The 18806-nt window shown below is 45.0% G+C and overlaps 1 protein-coding gene across 4 annotated transcripts in view; it reads left to right on the forward strand.

Annotated features, from left to right (window-relative positions):
- The first annotated feature begins 11549 nt into the window (after positions 1 to 11549).
- Positions 11550 to 18806, forward strand: part of PTPRF (protein tyrosine phosphatase receptor type F) — a 1173234-nt gene continuing 1165977 nt past the window's right edge. For all 4 annotated transcript variants that reach the window (XM_075320465.1, XM_075320466.1, XM_075320464.1 and 1 more), the window contains exon 1: positions 11550 to 11695. The gene's annotated coding sequence lies outside the window, so the exon portion shown is untranslated. The remainder of the gene's footprint in view (positions 11696 to 18806) is intronic.

The raw sequence follows: 18806 nt of genomic DNA on the forward strand, positions 1-18806 counted from the left end.
ACTTCCTGAAGGGGGAGGGACGTTCGGCATCATAGCGACGTCACACAGCAGCCGGCCAATTGAAGCGGAGGGGCGGAGATGAGCGGGACGTAAACATCCCGCCCACCTCCTTCCTTCAGCATTGCCGGCAGGACGCAGGTAAGCTGCAGTTCATCGTTCCCAGGGTGTCACACGGAGCGATGTGTGCTGCCTCGGGAATGATGAACAACAGGACGTTCGATTTTTAGAAAATGAGCGACGTGTCAACGATGAAGGAGAAGGTGAGTATTTCTGCTCGTTCATAGCTGTCACACGCTACGATATCACTAACGATGCTGGATGTGCGTCACTTACGACGTGACCCCGCCGACATCTCGTTAGATATATCGTAGTGTGTAAAGCCCGCTTAAGGCTATGTGCGCACGTTGCGTAATTACATGCAGTTACGCTGCGCTTTGTAGCGCAGCGTAACTACATGCGTCCTGCGTCCTCTGCATAATCTATGGAGATTGTGCAGGGGCCGTGCGCACGTGGCGTCTTAGAGCACAGCGCTTCGGCTGCTGCCTGAAGCGCGCGTTCTAAGAAGTGACATGTCACTTTTTCCGTGCGCTTTGCCGGCAGCCCCTGCTCTGTCTATGGCAGGAGCTGCATGCAGAGCGCATGTTAAGTGTGTGTGCATGAGATTTCTGAAATCTCATAGCTTTTGCTAGTATTGTAAATCGCAGCTTTTTGTTTGCATTTTTTTGCATCAAACTCATGAAAAAGACATGCAACAAAATTTCAGCAAAAAAATTTGCAGCAAAAAAAACAACAAGTGTGAACATAGCCTAGTGTACAAGTAGTTATTTTCCAATACACAGTTACAAAATAACATGCACTGTACATGACGTACAAAAACTACTAGAAACTTGTACAAGCCACTACAAAATTATTGATTAATGATCAAGAAGAATAGATTATCAAATAGGAATTCCAGAGGCGCTAACATTCACTTGTCAAAACTCTCCAAACCAATGCAATTTCTTTAGGAAAACAATGAAGAATTGCCCAAATTACTATGAGTTTATTTTAAACCAATTGATACAAAATTAAATATCAATAGTCAAGCTATTTGAATAATAGAGATCAATGATCAGCTGCCTTTTGATTAGTAAAGGGATCAGTGATCAATCTATTACACCAAATCAAAGTGATTTAAGCCCGCTACACACGCTTCAATATATCTCACAATCCGTCGTTGGGGTCAAGTTGTAAGTGACGCACATCCGGCATCGTTTGTGAGGTATCTGCGTGTGACATCTACGTGCGAACAGGATTGAACGCAAAACCGTTGATCGCAAACACATCGTATCATTCTCTAGAATTGAGCGTTTTGTTGCACGAACCTAGTCAATTGTAACGTGTGACATCCCTCATACGATTTTGGTGTCTGAGGCTATGTGCGCAGGTGTGCGCTCTGCACCGCAGCTTAAAAAAGGTCCGCTTCAGAGCGCAGCTGAAAAGCTGCGTTCTGAAGCGCCTCACAATGTCTGTCATTCACTAATCTCTGTCAGTCGGTCACTATCTCTGTCCCTCACTCTCTGTCCATGTCAATCTATCCCCCTCTCTCATATACTCACCGATCCCCGGCGCTGCACGGCGTTCACACTGCTCCGGCGGCTTTTACTGTTTTGAAAAAGCCGGCCGCCCATTAAATAATCTCGTATTCCCTGCTATCCCCGCCCACCGGCGCTTATGATTGGTTACAGTGAGACATGCCCCCACGCTGAGTGACAGGTGTCACACTGCACCCAATCACAGCAGCCGGTGGGCGTGTCTATACTGTGTAGTGAAATAAATAATTAAATAATTTAAAAAAACGGCGTGCGGTCCCCCCCAATTTTAAAACCAGCCAGATAAAGCCATACGGCTGAAGGCTGGTATTCTCAGGATGGGGAGCTCCACGTTATGGGGAGCCCCCCAGCCTAACAATATCAGCCAACAGCCGCCCAGAATTGCCGCATACATTATATGCGACAGTTCTGGGACTGTACCCGGCTCTTCCTGATTTGCCCTGGTGCGTTGGCAAATCGGGGTAATAAGGAGTTATTGGCAGCCCATAGCTGCCAATAAGTCCTAGATTAATCATGTCAGGCGTCTATGAGACACCTTCCATGATTAATCTGTAAATTACAGTAAATAAACACACACACCCGAAAAAATCATTTATTAGAAATAAAAAACACAAACATATACCCTGGTTAACCACTTTAATCAGCCCCAAAAAGCCCTCCATGTCCGGCGTAATCCAGGATGCTGCAGCGTCACTTCCAGCGCTGCTGCATGGAGGTGTCCGGAGCTGCAGAATACACCGCCACTCCTGTCACCTCCACGCAACAAGTGCAGACAGCCGCGCGATCAGCTGAGCTGTCACTGAGGTTACCCGCTGTCACTGGATCCAGCGGTGGCCACGGGTAACCTCAGTGACAGCTCAGCTGATCGCGCTACTCACCTCAGTTGCTGCGTGGAGGTGAGAGGAGCGGCGGTGAGTAGCGCGATCAGCTGAGCTGTCACTGAGGTTACCCGCGGCCACCGCTGGATCCAGTGACAGTGGGTAACCTCAGTGACAGCTCAGCCGATCGCGCGGCTGTCTTCAGTTGCTGTGTGGAGGTGACAGGAGCGGTTGTGTCTGCTGCAGCTCCAGTCACCTCCATACAGCAGCGCTGGAAGCGACGCTGGAGCATCCTGGATTACGCCGGACATGGAGGGCTTTTTTGGGCTGATTAAAGTGGTTAACCAGGGTATATGTTAGTGTTTTTTATTTCTAATAAAGGATTTTTTTGTGTGTGTGTGTTTATTTACTGTAACTTACAGATTAATCATGGAGGGTGTCTCATAGACGCCTGACATGATTAATCTAGGACTTATTGGCAGCTATGGGCTGCCAATAACTCCTTATTACCCCGATTTGCCAACGCACCAGGGTAAATCGGGAAGAGCCGGGTACAGTCCCAGAACTGTCGCATATAATGTATGCGGCAATTCTGGGCGGCTGTTGGCTGATATTGTTAGGCTGGGGGGCTCCCCATAACGTGGAGCTCCCCATCCTGAGAATACCAGCCTTCAGCCATATGGCTTTATCTGGCTGGTTTTAAAATTGGGGGGACCGCACGCCATTTTTTTTAATTACTTAATTATTTTTTTCACTACACAGTATAGTCACGCCCACCGGCTTCTGTGATTGGGTGCAGTGTGACACCTGTCACTCAGCGTGGGGGCGTGTCTCACTGTAACCAATCATAGGCGCCGGTGGGTGGGGAAAGCAGGGAATACGAGATTGTTTAATGGGCGGCCGGCTTTTTCAAAATAGTAAAAGCCGCCGGAGCAGTGTGAATGCTGTGCAGCGCCGCACCGGGGATCGGTGAGTATGAGAGAGGGCTGCTCAATTCAGTCACTCAGGAGTTTAGCGGTCACCGGTGAGTCCTTCACAGGTGACCGCTAATCAGGGCGCGACACAGACAGAGCCGCAGCATGACAATGAAGTCGGAGGAAGTTCACCCGAGTTCATTCTGACAGTGCGGCTCTGTCTGTGTCTGCTGTCAGCGGCCATTCAGCTCTGCTACATGGCTGTCTGTGTCTGCTGTCAGCGGCCATGTAGCAGAGCTGAATGGCAGATGACATAGTAAAACCGCATCCCTACACATTACACATGCTTGTCAAGTCAATAAATAAAATAAAAAAAAAAGGTGCCCAATGCATACTTCACAGACACAGAACACATGATCTAAAGGATCGCACATAAAATTCATCAATTTAACATAGACTACTAATGCTCGTGTGACAGCAAATGAACGACCTACGTGCAATCTCATTAGATCGCATATGCGACCTGGGCGTGTCACATCGCAAATGCGATTGTACAACTAATTGCAACGTGTAAAGCAGGCTTAAGGCTCAAAGTTTCTACAAAAAAACTATTGATCAAAAATGAATGAAAACTTTCAAGTCTATGGGAGGATTATGAATAATATTGATCTCAGAGTGTATGCAAAGAAACAGTCTCCTATTAATTTTGTCAATAAATGCATTAGACGAAGGTTCTTACAATCACGAGTGCAGCTCATGCATGGAAAACAATAGATCTATTCCCAAGTTTCCATTTTAGAACTTCAGTTCATCACTCCTTAAGTGATGCTTTTCAGTCAATGTTCTCTACTGGGTTATAGAAATAAAGACTAAAAATCAGATAAGAATAATTCTTTAGCTACATAGGTGACCGTTCCATACAAGCAATACACTTGAATGTTGGTTGGATGAGTGTTTTAAGTGATTAAATACACTTATATGGACAAAAGAACTGGGACATCAACACATTACACTTACAAATGCTTTTATGACAGTCTAAATCCGTAGGTATTAAATGTGCTGTTGGTCCTTGCTTGCAGGATATACAGCTTCCACTCTTCTGGGAAATCCTTCTACACGATTTTGGAAGAGTTTATGTGAATTTTTGCCTATTTATACAGAAGAAGATTTGAGGTCAAGATACAAGGACCTTGGCTCATATTCTCCATTCTAGTTCATCATAAACGTTTTCAATGGGGTTAAAGAGAAGACTCTGTGTAGGACAGACAAGTTCCTCCTCACCAAATTCATCATACCATGCCACTGTGCACTGAAAAACAGTCATATAGCAATAGAAAAGGGACTTTCCCAAATAATTCCAACAAAGTTAGAAGCATACAATTGTCCAAAACGTATTGTTATACTGGAGTATTATTTTTTCTCTTTAGTAAAACTTTACTAATATTAAAAAGCCTAGGCCAAACCCTGAAAAAACAACCCAATAACATTATCCTTCATTCACCAAACTTTACAGGTGACATCATGCAGTCAGCTGATTATTGTTCGCCTGCCATTTGTCAAACGCAGTCTTATTCATCGGCCTGCCAGATTGTGACCGTGCTTCATCACTCGACAGAACATGTTCCCACTGCACTAAATCCAGTAGTGTGAGCTTTATACCACTCCATCTGATATTTGTCATTGTACTTGGTGATGTATGGCTACATGCAGCTATAGAAACCCATACCATTAACCTCCTTGCGCAGACTTGTGGTAATGTTAATGCCAGAGGAGGTCTGAAGCTCTGGAGCCATTAAGTCAGAAGAGCGTTGGTAATTTTTATGAACAATGCTTTTATAATGACCAGTTATTTAATAAATATTTGTAAAGGAAGGCTACATGACCAGGTGTATGACTTTATAAACCTAAGCAAGATGGAGTGAATGAAATACCTGAATTCATTGATTAAAGGGAACCTGTCACCACTTTTTTGGTGTATAAGCTATGGCCACCACCACCGGGCTCTTATATACAGCATTCTAACATGTTGTATATAAGAGCCCAGGCCGCTGTGAGAACATAAAAAACACTTTCTAATACTTACCTAATGGTCGCGCGATTGGCCATATGGGTGTCTCCATTCTCTGGTGCCAGTGTCTCCTCTTTCGGCCATCTTCGTCCTTTTTCTGAAGCCTGTGTGCATGACGCGTCTACGTCATACACACTCGCCGGTCCTGCGCAGGCGCACTACAATACTTTGATCTGCCCTGCTCATGGCAGATCAAAGTGCGCCTGCTCAGGACCTGAATACCAGCGAGTGTGTATGACATCTGACACGTCATGCACCGCGGCTAGAGAAGGAGAACAAAGATGGCCAAAGAGGCGGCGCCGGCACTGGACAAAGGAGACACCCATATGGCCAACCACGCGACCATTAGGTAAGTATTATAAAGTGTTTTTTATGTTCTCACATTGGTTTGGGCTCTTATATACAGCATGTTAGAATGCTGTATATAAGAGCCCACTGGTGGTGCCTGCAGCTTATAGGCCAAAAAAGTGGTGACAGGTTCCCTTTAAGTGGTGGGTACCAATACTTTTGTCCCTATATAAGATTCATCTACTCATCAACATAGGATTTAGGGGTACTTTGCACACTACGACATCGCAAGCCGATGGTAGCGATGCCAAGCGCGATAGTACCCGCCCCCGTCGCAGCTGCGATATCTTGTGATAGCTGCTGTAGCGAAAATTAGCGCTACGGCAGCTTCACATGCACTTACCTGCCCTGCGACGTCGCTCTGGCCAGCGAACCGCCTCCTTCCTAAGGGGGCGGGTCGTGCGGTGTCACTGCGACGTCACACGGCAGGCGGCCAATAGAAGCAGGGGGGGCGGAGATGAGCGGGACGTAAACATCCCGCCCACCTCCTTCCTTCCTCATTGCAGCCGGGACGCAGGTAAGGCGATGTTCCTCGCGCCTGCGGCTTCACACACATCGATGTGTGCTGCCGCAGGAACGAGGAACAACATCGTAACATTGGTCCTTCCGAAATTATGGAAATGACCGACACTACACCGATCATATGATTTTGACGCTTTTGCGCTCGTTAATCGTAGTAAAAACGATTCACATACTCCGATGTCGACAGCGACGCCGGATGTTCGTCACTTTCGATTTGACCCCACCGACATCGCACCTGCGATGTCGTAGTGTGCAAAGTACCCCTTAATGAGATGGAGGAAAGCAAATAACCCCTTTATAAATTATTTTAGTAATATACTTTGTACTCTGTATATTCTGCATCCCCATATTACTGACATATTGTCAGGTTCTCCAGTATTCTTCACATTTATATACGCAATGTCCCAGCCTGACCCTCATGGCTATAAAGCCTATTCAACTAATACCACACAGTCTATCACTCATCTGTGTGAAGTTATCCAGTCTACTCCTTACATGAACAAATTTTATTATATGAATCAACAAAAGATGCATTTACATCCTAATTATTCCACTATAGATTACTATAAAGTATATAATCCCAATGTTTGAAGGTAGTATTCAATATTCATAGCAGTCTCTGAGGAAAAAAAGTGACACCGATAGTCTTGGGAGTATTTCTAACCAGACTAACAGTGGCATTTGTCACTTAGTATCTATAATAGAATCTGTTTAATGGATTTGCCGCAAAACGTATCTATTAAACAGATACCGTATTAGCGTTAACGTATGACGGATGCTACTGTATGGCATTCGTCACAGGCATCAATCGCCCCATGGGCCGTAATGGAATTCAGTTAACACATAAGCCATCAAAAGCTATTGAAAAGCTTATGACGTATTGGTTAAACAGATGCCTGTGGTGGATGCTGCACAGTATTCCTCAAATTTATTTATTCTTTGAACATTCAGAATCCAATTCATCATTTGCAGTTTTCTTTAAGTCACTCTTTTATTTTTAGCTTGTGGAATTTATATTTTTTGCACCAAATGTTTACAATGTAGTTCTTGTCTTGAATTTTGCATAAAATAAAAAATGTTCGTTATTTTTAGCTGAAAAAAAAAGTGGCAAACATACCGTATATGAAATAGCCTGTAATTAAAAAAAAGCACAAATTAAAGAATATGGAACAAATTCAAAAGAATTAAAAAAGCACCAAAAATAATGCAAAAAAAAAAAGGTGCAAATGCAATAATGAATTAGGCACTGGGTTAATAATGTTCCAGTGATACAATTTTTTTTATGTTTTACTACTTAATAAATACGCTTTCTAACTGAAATAATTTTGGGGTACATTTCACACTGGGATAAACACAGAGTGCATTTTCCAAAATTTTGACAAGATTGAGTTTCATAGAACATTTTTTTCAACCCATACTATGAAAGTAATATTAATAATATAATGTTTATGACAAAATCTTCAGTTTTACTCAAAATAATCAATGTAAAAATGAATATCCTATTCATCAAAATCTACTTACATTTAGTATTTTGTACGACCTCCATGATTTTTAAGGACAACAGCCCCAAGTCTTCTAGTCCTGGAATTAACAAGTTGGTGATATATTGCAACATCTATTTTTTTCCATTCTTCAGATCGAGCTCTTTTAGAGCCTGGATACAGGATGGAGAGTGCTAACAATTTACTTGTCTTTTCAGATTTCCCCACAGATGATTAGTTGAGTCAGATCAGGAAACAATCGTCCATTGAATTACTTTCACCCTCTTCTTCATCAAAAATACAGCAGTGACCATAGATGTGTGTTTGGATTTTTGCCATGTTGGAAAAGTGCACGTCTACCAAGGGCAAAGCTTCACGGCTGTAATGGCAGCATATTCTTTTTTAATATAGAATAGCATATCTGTGAATTCATGATACCATCAATAACATGTAGCTCCCCGACACCAGCAGCTCTCATTTGCCCCACATAAGGACATAGCCATCATCAGGTCTTACTGTAGGCACCAGGCATTTTTCTTTGTACTCCTCACCTTTATGACGCCATACATTTTTGAAGCCATCAGTTCCCAAAACTTTTATCTTGGTCTCATCACTCCAGAGTATCAAGTCCCATTCATCTTTTCTTTTTACGTTTTATCATCAGTAGCACAATTTGTATAACAATCAACAGGATATAAATTTCCATAACAAAATGAATGAAATATCCCATCCAAAAGAAAAATAAAAGCAAGAAAAAGAGACAAGAAGAAAACGTACGAGGGAAAGAAAGGTGGGGCAGGGGAGGAAAGGTGTCTGAGCACTGTGCCCCACAACTACGGACTCAGCTTTCACCAATAACGGCTAGATAATCAGCAGAGGACCTAAATTCCATCCAATAAATCCAGGTTTTGTAGAACAGTTCATATAAATTAATATTGACACTAGAGGCGAGTTCCTCCATTAACTTTAGAAAAACAGAGGGAAACTCTTTCTGACCCTAAGCAGAAACATGCACAGTCGTGCAATTGTGAACCCCACTCATTTTCATAATTTACGTCATGTGTCCTGGCTAATAGTAGGCAGACTTTTTTTGTGCATGGACATTAGGACAGACGTTCTTCGTGGATGACACCTATGCATGTCATTCATCAGCAGTGTACCTCATGTTATCTCACCCGATTTGGCTTTCTGTCGTGAACTTGCATGTAGGTTTTCTTCAACCCTTCTCATTAGAATACACTCCTGTTTAGGTGTCAATTTCTGTGGTCAGCCCGGACGTCTCGGTGAAATGCTGCAGTTCCATCTTAGCATATTTTTGTATCACTTTTGCTCTAGTATCTGACCGATAAGTAAAGCTTTAATGATTTTGTAGCCTTAACATTTCTTACTTAAAGAAATGATTTTATTTCTCAGATCTTCTGACATTTCTCTTACATGTGGGGCTATTGCTTACAGGATGAAATGAGGAGTACACACGTTGAGTATTTGGTGAGGTTTTTTTAACCTCAGTGTTTGTAAGCCAAAACTAGGAGTGGGTAAAAAATGCAGAAGTGGTGCAAATGTTTCTATTATACTTTTCCTCTGATTGTTCCACTTCTGGTTTTGGCTTTCAAATGCTGAGGTAAAACAAATCATCAAATACTAAACATGGCATTATTGTCACATGTCTGCTGGATACCTGTATAATGAATAAACTGACTTACCTGTGGTTGAATTCTTAAGGTCACACATGACCAAGGGGCATGACCAAGTACCTACTGGGTAATAATCAGAGCCTCTGATTGTGAGGTTGCACTTGGCTGCCAGTAGCCACCAGGTACCACTCCAGAGCAGTCCCCAAACTCCAACAGCTGACATCAGGGGTCAGGGACACAGGTACGGTTATGAGGGTAATAGGCAGAATTGGATACAGGTGCTATCTCAAATGGAGCGGCTGGTTCAGATAGGATGACTTTCACACTGGAACAGACTCGGGTACAGACCGGACCACTGGGCTATAGGTCTGGACAGGTTCTGGTTCAGACAGGACAGGTTCGGGTTTAGGCAGGCAGCAGTTTCGGGTTCAGGCAGGACAGATTCGGGTTCAGGCAGGCAGGACACAAGGTCACATGGATTCAGGCACCTCTCTACAGGGCAGGGGGCCTTAAAGGGACAGTGCTCACACTTTGCAAGTATCCTCAGCCTATGGGGTTGTCCAGTCTAAAATGTTAAGTCACATTGAGTGACTGCAAACATATGAATCCTCCCAGCTCACGCACTGTGCGTTGTGAAGATTCACAGGTTTCTGAGCTGGGAACGGCGGTCCTGTGACAATTGTACAATATACATGTTCCCAGCCAGAACCCAAACAAATGTATGGAGTGGGCATGTCCGACTAGCAGGTGCGGCCTTTCTCAATACATTTGTATTGAGCGAGACTGCACCCACTAGTTGGGTTCTGGCCAGGAACATGAATATCACACGATTGCTGTCACGTAACTGCCGCTCAGAAACCCGTAAATCCTCACAGTGCACATGCACTGGGAGGATTCATAAGTCTTCAGTCACATAGAGTGACTGCAGATATCATTTTAGACTGGACAATCCTTCAACCCCTTTAAGTACTTTAAGAAGTGGGGAGTGCACGCGCGCCGTAAACAGGTTGACAGGAGACCTTCCGCACTGTGTGCAGGCCCTGGGGACTATGGCGGGAGCTCCCACACGTGGGGGAGAACCTGTAGGGTAGCCACATGGAGAGTATGTCAGAGTTCCTATTGGGAGTGGGGAGCACATGTGCGTCCTAAGCAGGTTTCCAGGAGACCTCCTGCAATGTGGTCCTGGAAGGTGGGGGAGAACCCGTATGCCTGAGGCCCTATTGAGAGGAGGAAGAGGAACCATGCAGGGACGCCGGCGTCACACTTGTTAGCAAAAAGTTTGTATTGAATTGATGATGCCCTACAACTTTGTAATTCACTTTTTTTCTCTATCTCGTTACGTTTTCAAGATAAAAATGCTAACTCCGTTGTTTTCCACCAGGTGGCGCTAAAGGTGGTTTCATTGCGTAGCGCATGGCTACTTTCCAATACCTAGACACCACTTATATGCCTATAGCTGCCGCCGTTCTCGTTAATGGCGGTGGACAGGATATGGGTGGACACACTGTATATATTCCAATGGCGTCCGCCATGTTTTTCCCTTTCTCTTCGGGAGTCGTTTCCGTCATGCAGACGGTGCGACAAATGGCTGATCCTACATTCGGCGTCAGCGTTTTTCCTAGGGTCGGTAAAACATCTTATTATACATTTTAGTAAATGATCTCTTTATTAACCCCTTGACCCGTCCAGGACCTCTTTACTGGGAAATGTTAAAGAAAGAATCTGGTAATTACTAAATACGGATAATAATATAAATAATTAAAGCAATGACCAGGAAGAGACGATCTATATAACCAGTTAATGGACACTGGAGTTCAGGATTTATTTCTTTTTTTTTTCTTATAGACATATTCCGAAAAAATTTACCTCAGAAGAAGCCACAGGTGATGTGAGTGCGGCGACAAATGGGGGCGCGCTCCCGCCTCAGCCCTCGCCCACAGAGGCGGGCGCGCGCACTCAGAAGAAGAAGAAGTTACCTCAGAAATTGCCGGGGACGCGCCTCTGAGGTGACTCTCGCTCCCGCCTTAGCTGCAGGTTGATGTCGGGCGGGGACGAGCAGACGACAGAGAGAGGGAATAGAGCTCGTCTCTGGGTAATGGAGACGGGGACGCGCAGGGAGAGATAAAAAATAAAATACAAGTGCTCGTCTCCGGGCAATGGCCGCGGCGGCGCGCTGCGCGGGCACGTCTCTCGGAGTGAGAGTGTGAAGGGGAGCTGAGAGAAGCGGCTGCCGGAGCTGTGGAAGGAGCTTAAAAAAAATATTTTGAAAAAGAAGAAAAAGGAGGAGATCAGCAGCCAGGACTGGAGCCCTGCACCGGGTAAGTGCAGCTCGGTGTGATAATCCATCTTGTGTGGAAGAAGACGAGGTGGCATCTTCTCCTCATACTCCAGAATCACCCAGCGATACAGCAGACATCCTGGGGATGGACTGAAGTGCTGAATATTATAGGAGCACCTCACAGCACCCACCTGCAGGACTGTGAGGGACATACCCCCCAGAAATGTCACCCCTGTGCCCCCCCAGAAATGTCACTTCTGTGCTGCCCCCCTCAAAAATGTCACCCCTGTGCTGCCCCGCTCAGAAATGTCACCCCTGTGCTGCCCCCCTCAAAAATGTCACCCCTGTGCTGCCCCCCTCAGAAATGTCACCCCTGTGCTGCCCCGCTCAAAAATGTCACCCCCTGTGCCCCCCCAGAAATGTCACCCCTGTGCCCCCCCGAAATGTCACCCCTGTGCACCCCCCTCAGAAATGTCACCCCTGTGCCCCCCCCAGAAATGTCACCCCTGTGCCCCCCAGAAATGTCACTTCTGTGCTGCCCCCCTCAGAAATGTCACCCCTGTGCTGCCCCACTCAAAAATGTCACCCCCTGTGCCCCCCCCAGAAATGTCACCCCTGTGCCCCCCAGAAATGTCACTTCTGTGCTGCCCCCCTCAGAAATGTCACCCCTGTGCTGCCCCCAGAAATGTCACCCCTGTGCTACCCCCCTCAGAAATGTCACCCCTGTGCCCCCCCCAGAAATGTCACCCCTGTGCCCCCCCTCAGAAATGTCACCCCTGTGCCCCCCCTCAGAAATGTCACTCCTGTGCCCCCCCAGAAATGTCACCCCTGTGCTGCCCTCCCAGAAATGTCACCCCTGTGCTGCCCCCCAGAAATGTCACCCCTGTGCTGCCCCCCAGAAATGTCACCCCTGTGCCGTCCCTCAGAAATATCACCCCTGTGCTGCCCCCCAGCAGGAATGTCACCCCCTGTGCTGCGCCAGCCCCCCCAGAAATGTCACCCCTGTGTCGCCCCCCCAGGAATGTCACCCCTGTGCTGCGTCCCCCAGAAATGTCACTTCTGTGCTGCCCCTCCCCCAGAAATGCCACCCCTGTGCCCCCATCCTCAGAAATGTCACCCCTGTGCCCCCCTCAGAAATGTCACCCCTGTGCTGCCCCCCGGAAATGTCACCCCTGTGCTCCCCCTAGAAATGTCACCCCTGTGCCCTCCCCCCAGAAATGTCACCCCTGTTGCCCCCCCAGAAATGTTGCCCCCCCCAGAAATGTCACCCCTATGGCCCCCCAGAAATGTCACCCCTGTGCTCCCCCAGAAATGTCAACCCTGCGTCCCCCAGAAATGTCACCCCTGTGCCCCCAAACATGTCACCAACCTTCTACAAATACTGACCCCCACCTCACAAAAAACTATCCATTACCTGCAAAACTAGCCGGTGCCCCCAACCATGTCCAGTGCCACATTGTGCCCCCACATTAATATGCAGTACCTCAATGTGACCAATGCTCCCAATACTAATCCATTGCCCCAAAATCATACCAAATGTCACATTGTGCCCCCCCAGATATGTCACCCCTGAGCCCCCCAGACATGTCACCCACTTTCTACAAATACTGACCCCCTGCCTCACAAAGCTATCCATTACCTGCAAAACTAGCTGGTGCACCCCAACCCTGGCCAGTGCCACATTGTGCTCCCCCATTAATATGCAATGTCTCCATCTGACCAGTGCTCCCAATACGAATCCATTGCCCTAAACTATTACAAATGCCACATTATTCCCCACCCCAGAAATGTTACCATATGACCCCCAGAAATATCACCCAGCTTCTACAAATAGTCACCCCCCCGCCTCACAAAACTGTCCATTACCTGCAAAACTAGCCAGTGCCCCCAACCATGGTCAGTGCCACATTGTACCCCCCATTAATATGCAATGTATCCATCTGACCAGTGCCCCCAACCATGACCAGTGCCACATTGTACCCCCCATTAATATGCAATGTATACATCTGACCAGTGCCTCCAACCATGGTCAGTGCCACATTGTACCCCCCATTAATATGCAATGTATCCATCTGACCAGTGCCCCCAACCATGGTCAGTGCCACATTGTGCCCCCCATTAATATGCAATATTGCCATATGACCAGTGCCCCCAACCATGACCAGTGCCACATTGTGCCCCCCATTAATATGCAATGTATCCATCTGACCAGTGCCCCCAACCATGACCAGTGCCACATTGTGCCCCCCATTAATATGCAATATTGCCATATGACCAGTGCCCCCAACCATGACCAGTGCCACATTGTACCCCCCATTAATATGCAATATTGCCATCTGACTAGTGCCCCCAATACTAATCAAGTGCCCTCCAAACATTCCCAATGCAACATTGTGCATCCCAATAATACGCATTGCCTCAATATCACTAGCGCCCCAAATGTACCCAATGTCACATTGTGCCCTTTCATTAATATCAATAACTCAATGTGACCAGCGCCCTAATACTAATCCATTGGTCCCAAACCAGTCCAAATGCCACATTGTGCCCCCAATAATGTACAACGCTTTAATATAACCAGTACCCCTAATACTTATCTAATGCCCCCCAAACATGTCCAGTGCCACTTCGTGCCCCCAGTAATATGCAATGCTTCAATGGGACTAGTGCCCCCAATACTATTCTAGTGCCCCCAATCATACTCAATGACTCATTGTGCCCCCCAATAATATGCAGTCCCTGAATGACCAGTGCCCCCAAACCATACGCCCCCAGCTATGCTTCAATATGACCAGTGCTCAAATCATGCCCAGTGCTACATTGTGAACCCCAAGAGCATGTAATGCCTAAATATATGTGCCCCATTACTAATTCAGTGCCCCCTAAACCCTCCAATAATATGCAATACCTGAATACGACAACTGCATCCCATATCATACACCACTAACCATTCCTCAGTATGACAATTTCCCCCACACCATGCATAATGCCCCCCACCCCAATAATATGCGTTTCCCAGCAATATGCTCATAAGACTGGTACTAAACAATGATGCCCAGTGCCACCAGTGCTGCCTATTGGCCCCTAATATCACTCAGTGTTTGCCAATACTGCTGTGTGTTCCCTATTATTTTCCTATATTTTAATCTGTTTTTCCTGGAATACCATTACATCCCCTCTTCCTCTGCCAGCCTGGTGCCCCCCGCTCCTCTTTGCTCTCGTGTATCGTCTCTCTAACCAGCTAATTAGTTTTCATCCAGATATACAGCCAGCTCATCCACACTACATTTAGCTGCTGGCTGAATAATCACCAACCTGGTGCCCACTTACTTCCATCACCCCCCCCCCTTTCATTTACCAACTCTTGCTCAGTATTAACCCCCACAGAATGCCAATCAGTCTATTGTCCAGAACTGGTGGTCTGCATGCCTCCTGCCATTTAACAGTGAATGCCCACCTTGCCTGTAGAGCAGTGTATGAGTTAAACTAGCCCACATACATGCTTATTTAATTCCGTGCCCGTAAAGATCTGTAGCAGCTTGCCGGATGGACAATTATAATGCTATGCTTTCCTGTGAATGCCTTATACATATGGATTATGCCCCCCAGGATGTTATTACAGAAAGTCGCTGCAACCTTTACTTTGTAATGTACATTTGCAGCTTAGCTCATTGCCTGCAATGGTTTAATATGATGGATGTACAGATGCATGGGGGCAGCAATGGGTTAACAGCTTCCACACAGGTAGAGTCATACATCGTACGTTGCATATCAATAGGGGCTTTTATTTTCCCTCTTATAATAACCCTACAGCTCTCACTTTCATGTATTTTTCTCCCCTGGCTTCAATTGTTAAAAATCCCCATTATGCAGATCTATACTTAGTTTATAAGGGTTGTCTGCAAGCAGAGGAATGACCCTTTTAAATGCACAGTGTCCCCTATGGATAAAAGGTTGCAACCCGTATTAGCTGTAGTACATCTATCCTCTAGGTAGTCATTATACCTGGCAGTGTGTAATTTCATTTGTTCAGGATTATTTGTGTTGTGTTCACCTCTCGCCCCCCCAACCCTCCCTGCCCTCCAACACATTGATTGCGCTGATCAATACATCCTCATTAATTGCAATGATTCTGATGTAAGTTACTAAGATCCTACGATTGGAGTGTGGGGAGCAGCCTTTTGTTGGAGAATTCGTCTTGACGATGGAAGTTGGGCATGGTTTTCTCCCTGTGTTTAAGAGATACATTGTTTGTAGCGGATCCTTCCTAGTACTAAGAGACGATACAGAGTTGCTTCTTTGCCTTGAAGAGGTAACAGACTCTTATTTCTCAGCATATGGCAAAAAGGAGACTTTTGCTGCCCAAGAAATATTTTCATGCAACTACAAGATTTTGTGACATCGTGGAAAATAGAAAGTTGAATGTGACCATTACCTCACAGGGTTAAACGTATCTTCTGATATGCACACATACGCGGTATCTGAAATCTGGTGACTGTGACACCACAGCTAAAGTCGATAGAAATAATTGGGGTTCACCATGTGTACAGCTCAATGGTATCACAACAGGTGCAATAAACAAGCAGGATATCCTGGCAGCTCATCTCAGTCAATTGGTTCATGAAGCTGCCACCTGTGGAACAGGAGACATCAAGTCGTCATGTACCGTAGTCGAATACTACATTTTCTTTTCCAATTTGTGATGTGAGTTTACTGCCTTGAATTTCAGCAATGCTTTTCATAGGGCTGGAAGATACAATGACATCACCCTTTTGCAATCCACTGTGTCGGACAGCCCGCCCCTTGCCTAATTTTGAATTCTAAAGCATTTTGAATAAATTTTGGTAACAAATCAGACAATTTTATTTTAGTGAAAAGATACATCAAAATGTTTTATATTTACAATAAGTCCTATTGATCAACTTAGTTCCTCTGACTGTCGGAAATGTTGAAAGGGTTTAAACGATTGACCAAAAATGGAACCCTTCATGCAAGGAAATGTTAAATGTCCAATCAGCCTAAGGATATAAGGATCTGAATGAAGATATATAACATTATTCATAACGAGATCATTCTTTCCTCTAGCTTCCCAGTGGTGGAAACACAAAATAGATGAGGTTTGAAGCCGCCTACTGCAATAGTGCCTTCATTAAGGATGAGGTCTTTATTGTATGTTACTTATCCTGAGTTCAAAGCTGTTAAGTCTAAGACTGCTCTTCAATATAAAGATGTTATTGGTGGGAGGAAGAGGGTGTCTGAAAGTGCAATGAGTGTTAACCGTTTGTATTATTTATCTCACAAGTCTGTTCTCTTCCCTTGCAAGGATTTTAAGCATGAAACAGATGGAAATACCCTGTTTTCCAAACCTGAAGGGAATGTATTTTTCTCAGATCTGGTCAGTGCTCCTACCTGGTGGTTTGTCTTTTCATTCGGGATAGAGGCTTGCTGAATCATTAAACCATAGTAGGATGCGCAGCACAAATCAAAATCGTGTTAAATTCATTGGATGCAAATAATATTTGTCTCCTGAATTGTGCTTTGAGCTTTTGCAATATTTTTCCCATTCTGTCAAGAATGTGCTGTCAAGGCCTCGAGCTCGTTAGTGTGAGTGTCTTCGTGTTCAAGCAGACGCCAAACTGTTTAATGCATTAAGACTATGTATTGTTAAACTATCGGAGGCACATCTCGTTATAATGAGACGAGTTGGTAATGCACATCTGTATTCGAGCAGCAACAAATATTGCTCATACTGCTTAGAATGCAACAATGAAAATAATTGCTGCTCTCAAGAATCAGCCTGTTGATTTGACAGGGAAGGAGGCATTTAACGTTCATCTTATCTGAATCTGCAGTGTAATGTCTTGTGAGGAGGAGGGGGTCTCTACGTTTGATGTGCTAACTCCAAGAAGTATCAATAGATACATCCTTGATTGAATTCTATTTTTCAAAAGGTTACTGGAAAGCACAGGTATGATACATCAATCTGGGTATCGATCTTTTATAGAGCATTTTTCCCACTAAGGGCTCGTTCAGGTGAATGTATTAAAGGTTTGTATGTTGTCTGTATGCAGAGCAAGTAGCTTCAGAAAGCACAAGGACTAATGCAAATCAATGTGCTAGTACATATGAACGTTTTTTACATGCGTACTGATGGTGTCATCTGAAGTATTGGGGATCTGTAGCCACAATGTGATTATAGTTTTGTCAGTGATTTTTTTTTTTCTTACATGTAAATAAAAACAGATAGATGTTAATCTGTGTTTTGGATCAGATTTTTATCAGTTTTTGGTCAGTTTTTTTTTTCTTACCATCAGAGTTTCATCAGTTTTTCTTGTGTTCCAAAAAACCCTTGAAGTTTTCTCAAGCTGCTTCCTATTAAACAAGCAAGAAAAATCACTGTGCTGTCAACATCTGTTTTCTTTTTGGCTTTTGATAACCACACCTTCCACAAAAAAACAGTGACCGTATCTGAGCCACCACATTGACTATAATGGGTACATATTATATCAATGATACAGATAGAACTTGTACATGAAATATGAATGTCTGAATGAACACAAAGGCTCTATCCAACTTTGTGTTATGGTTTTGCATGAACAGATACCACTGGAACCCAACAGACCTCATTAGCTTCCATATTAATGGGGTGAATAGTGACGCATACAGCACTAGAAGTGTTGGCGGAGTCACTTTTAGGCCCCTTTCAGACGTCCGTGTTTAATCAGGTACAAGCCACACGTATCGGTATGGTCACACGTGACATCTGTGTTTGCATATGTGTGACATCAGTGTGACACGTACCGGAGAAAACACAGGTCTTTGAAATAAAAAGATTTTCTATATTCACCTGTATCCAGCGCTGTTTTCTTCGACTTTGCTGTCTCCTGCTTCTGATCCCTGCTCATTATATTCATTGATTATTCACTGCACTAAGGACCTGGGAGCCGGAGCATTGCAGTGACAGCACCACGGGGACAGCATTGGGGTCAGCACTGTCAGTGACAGGTGAATATCCAGCAAGCGTGTGCAGTGATGTCCAGGAAGTCATTGAAGTTCCCAATGAACTCTGATAACATCCTGATGACACCACCGTGACACCCACGCTACAGCCGGGTGTCACCACGGTGACTGCATGGGTTCATCAGAGTTCA

The sequence above is a fragment of the Anomaloglossus baeobatrachus genome, chromosome 8, assembly GCF_048569485.1.
Source record: "Anomaloglossus baeobatrachus isolate aAnoBae1 chromosome 8, aAnoBae1.hap1, whole genome shotgun sequence".
Taxonomy (NCBI): Eukaryota; Metazoa; Chordata; class Amphibia; order Anura; family Aromobatidae; genus Anomaloglossus; species Anomaloglossus baeobatrachus.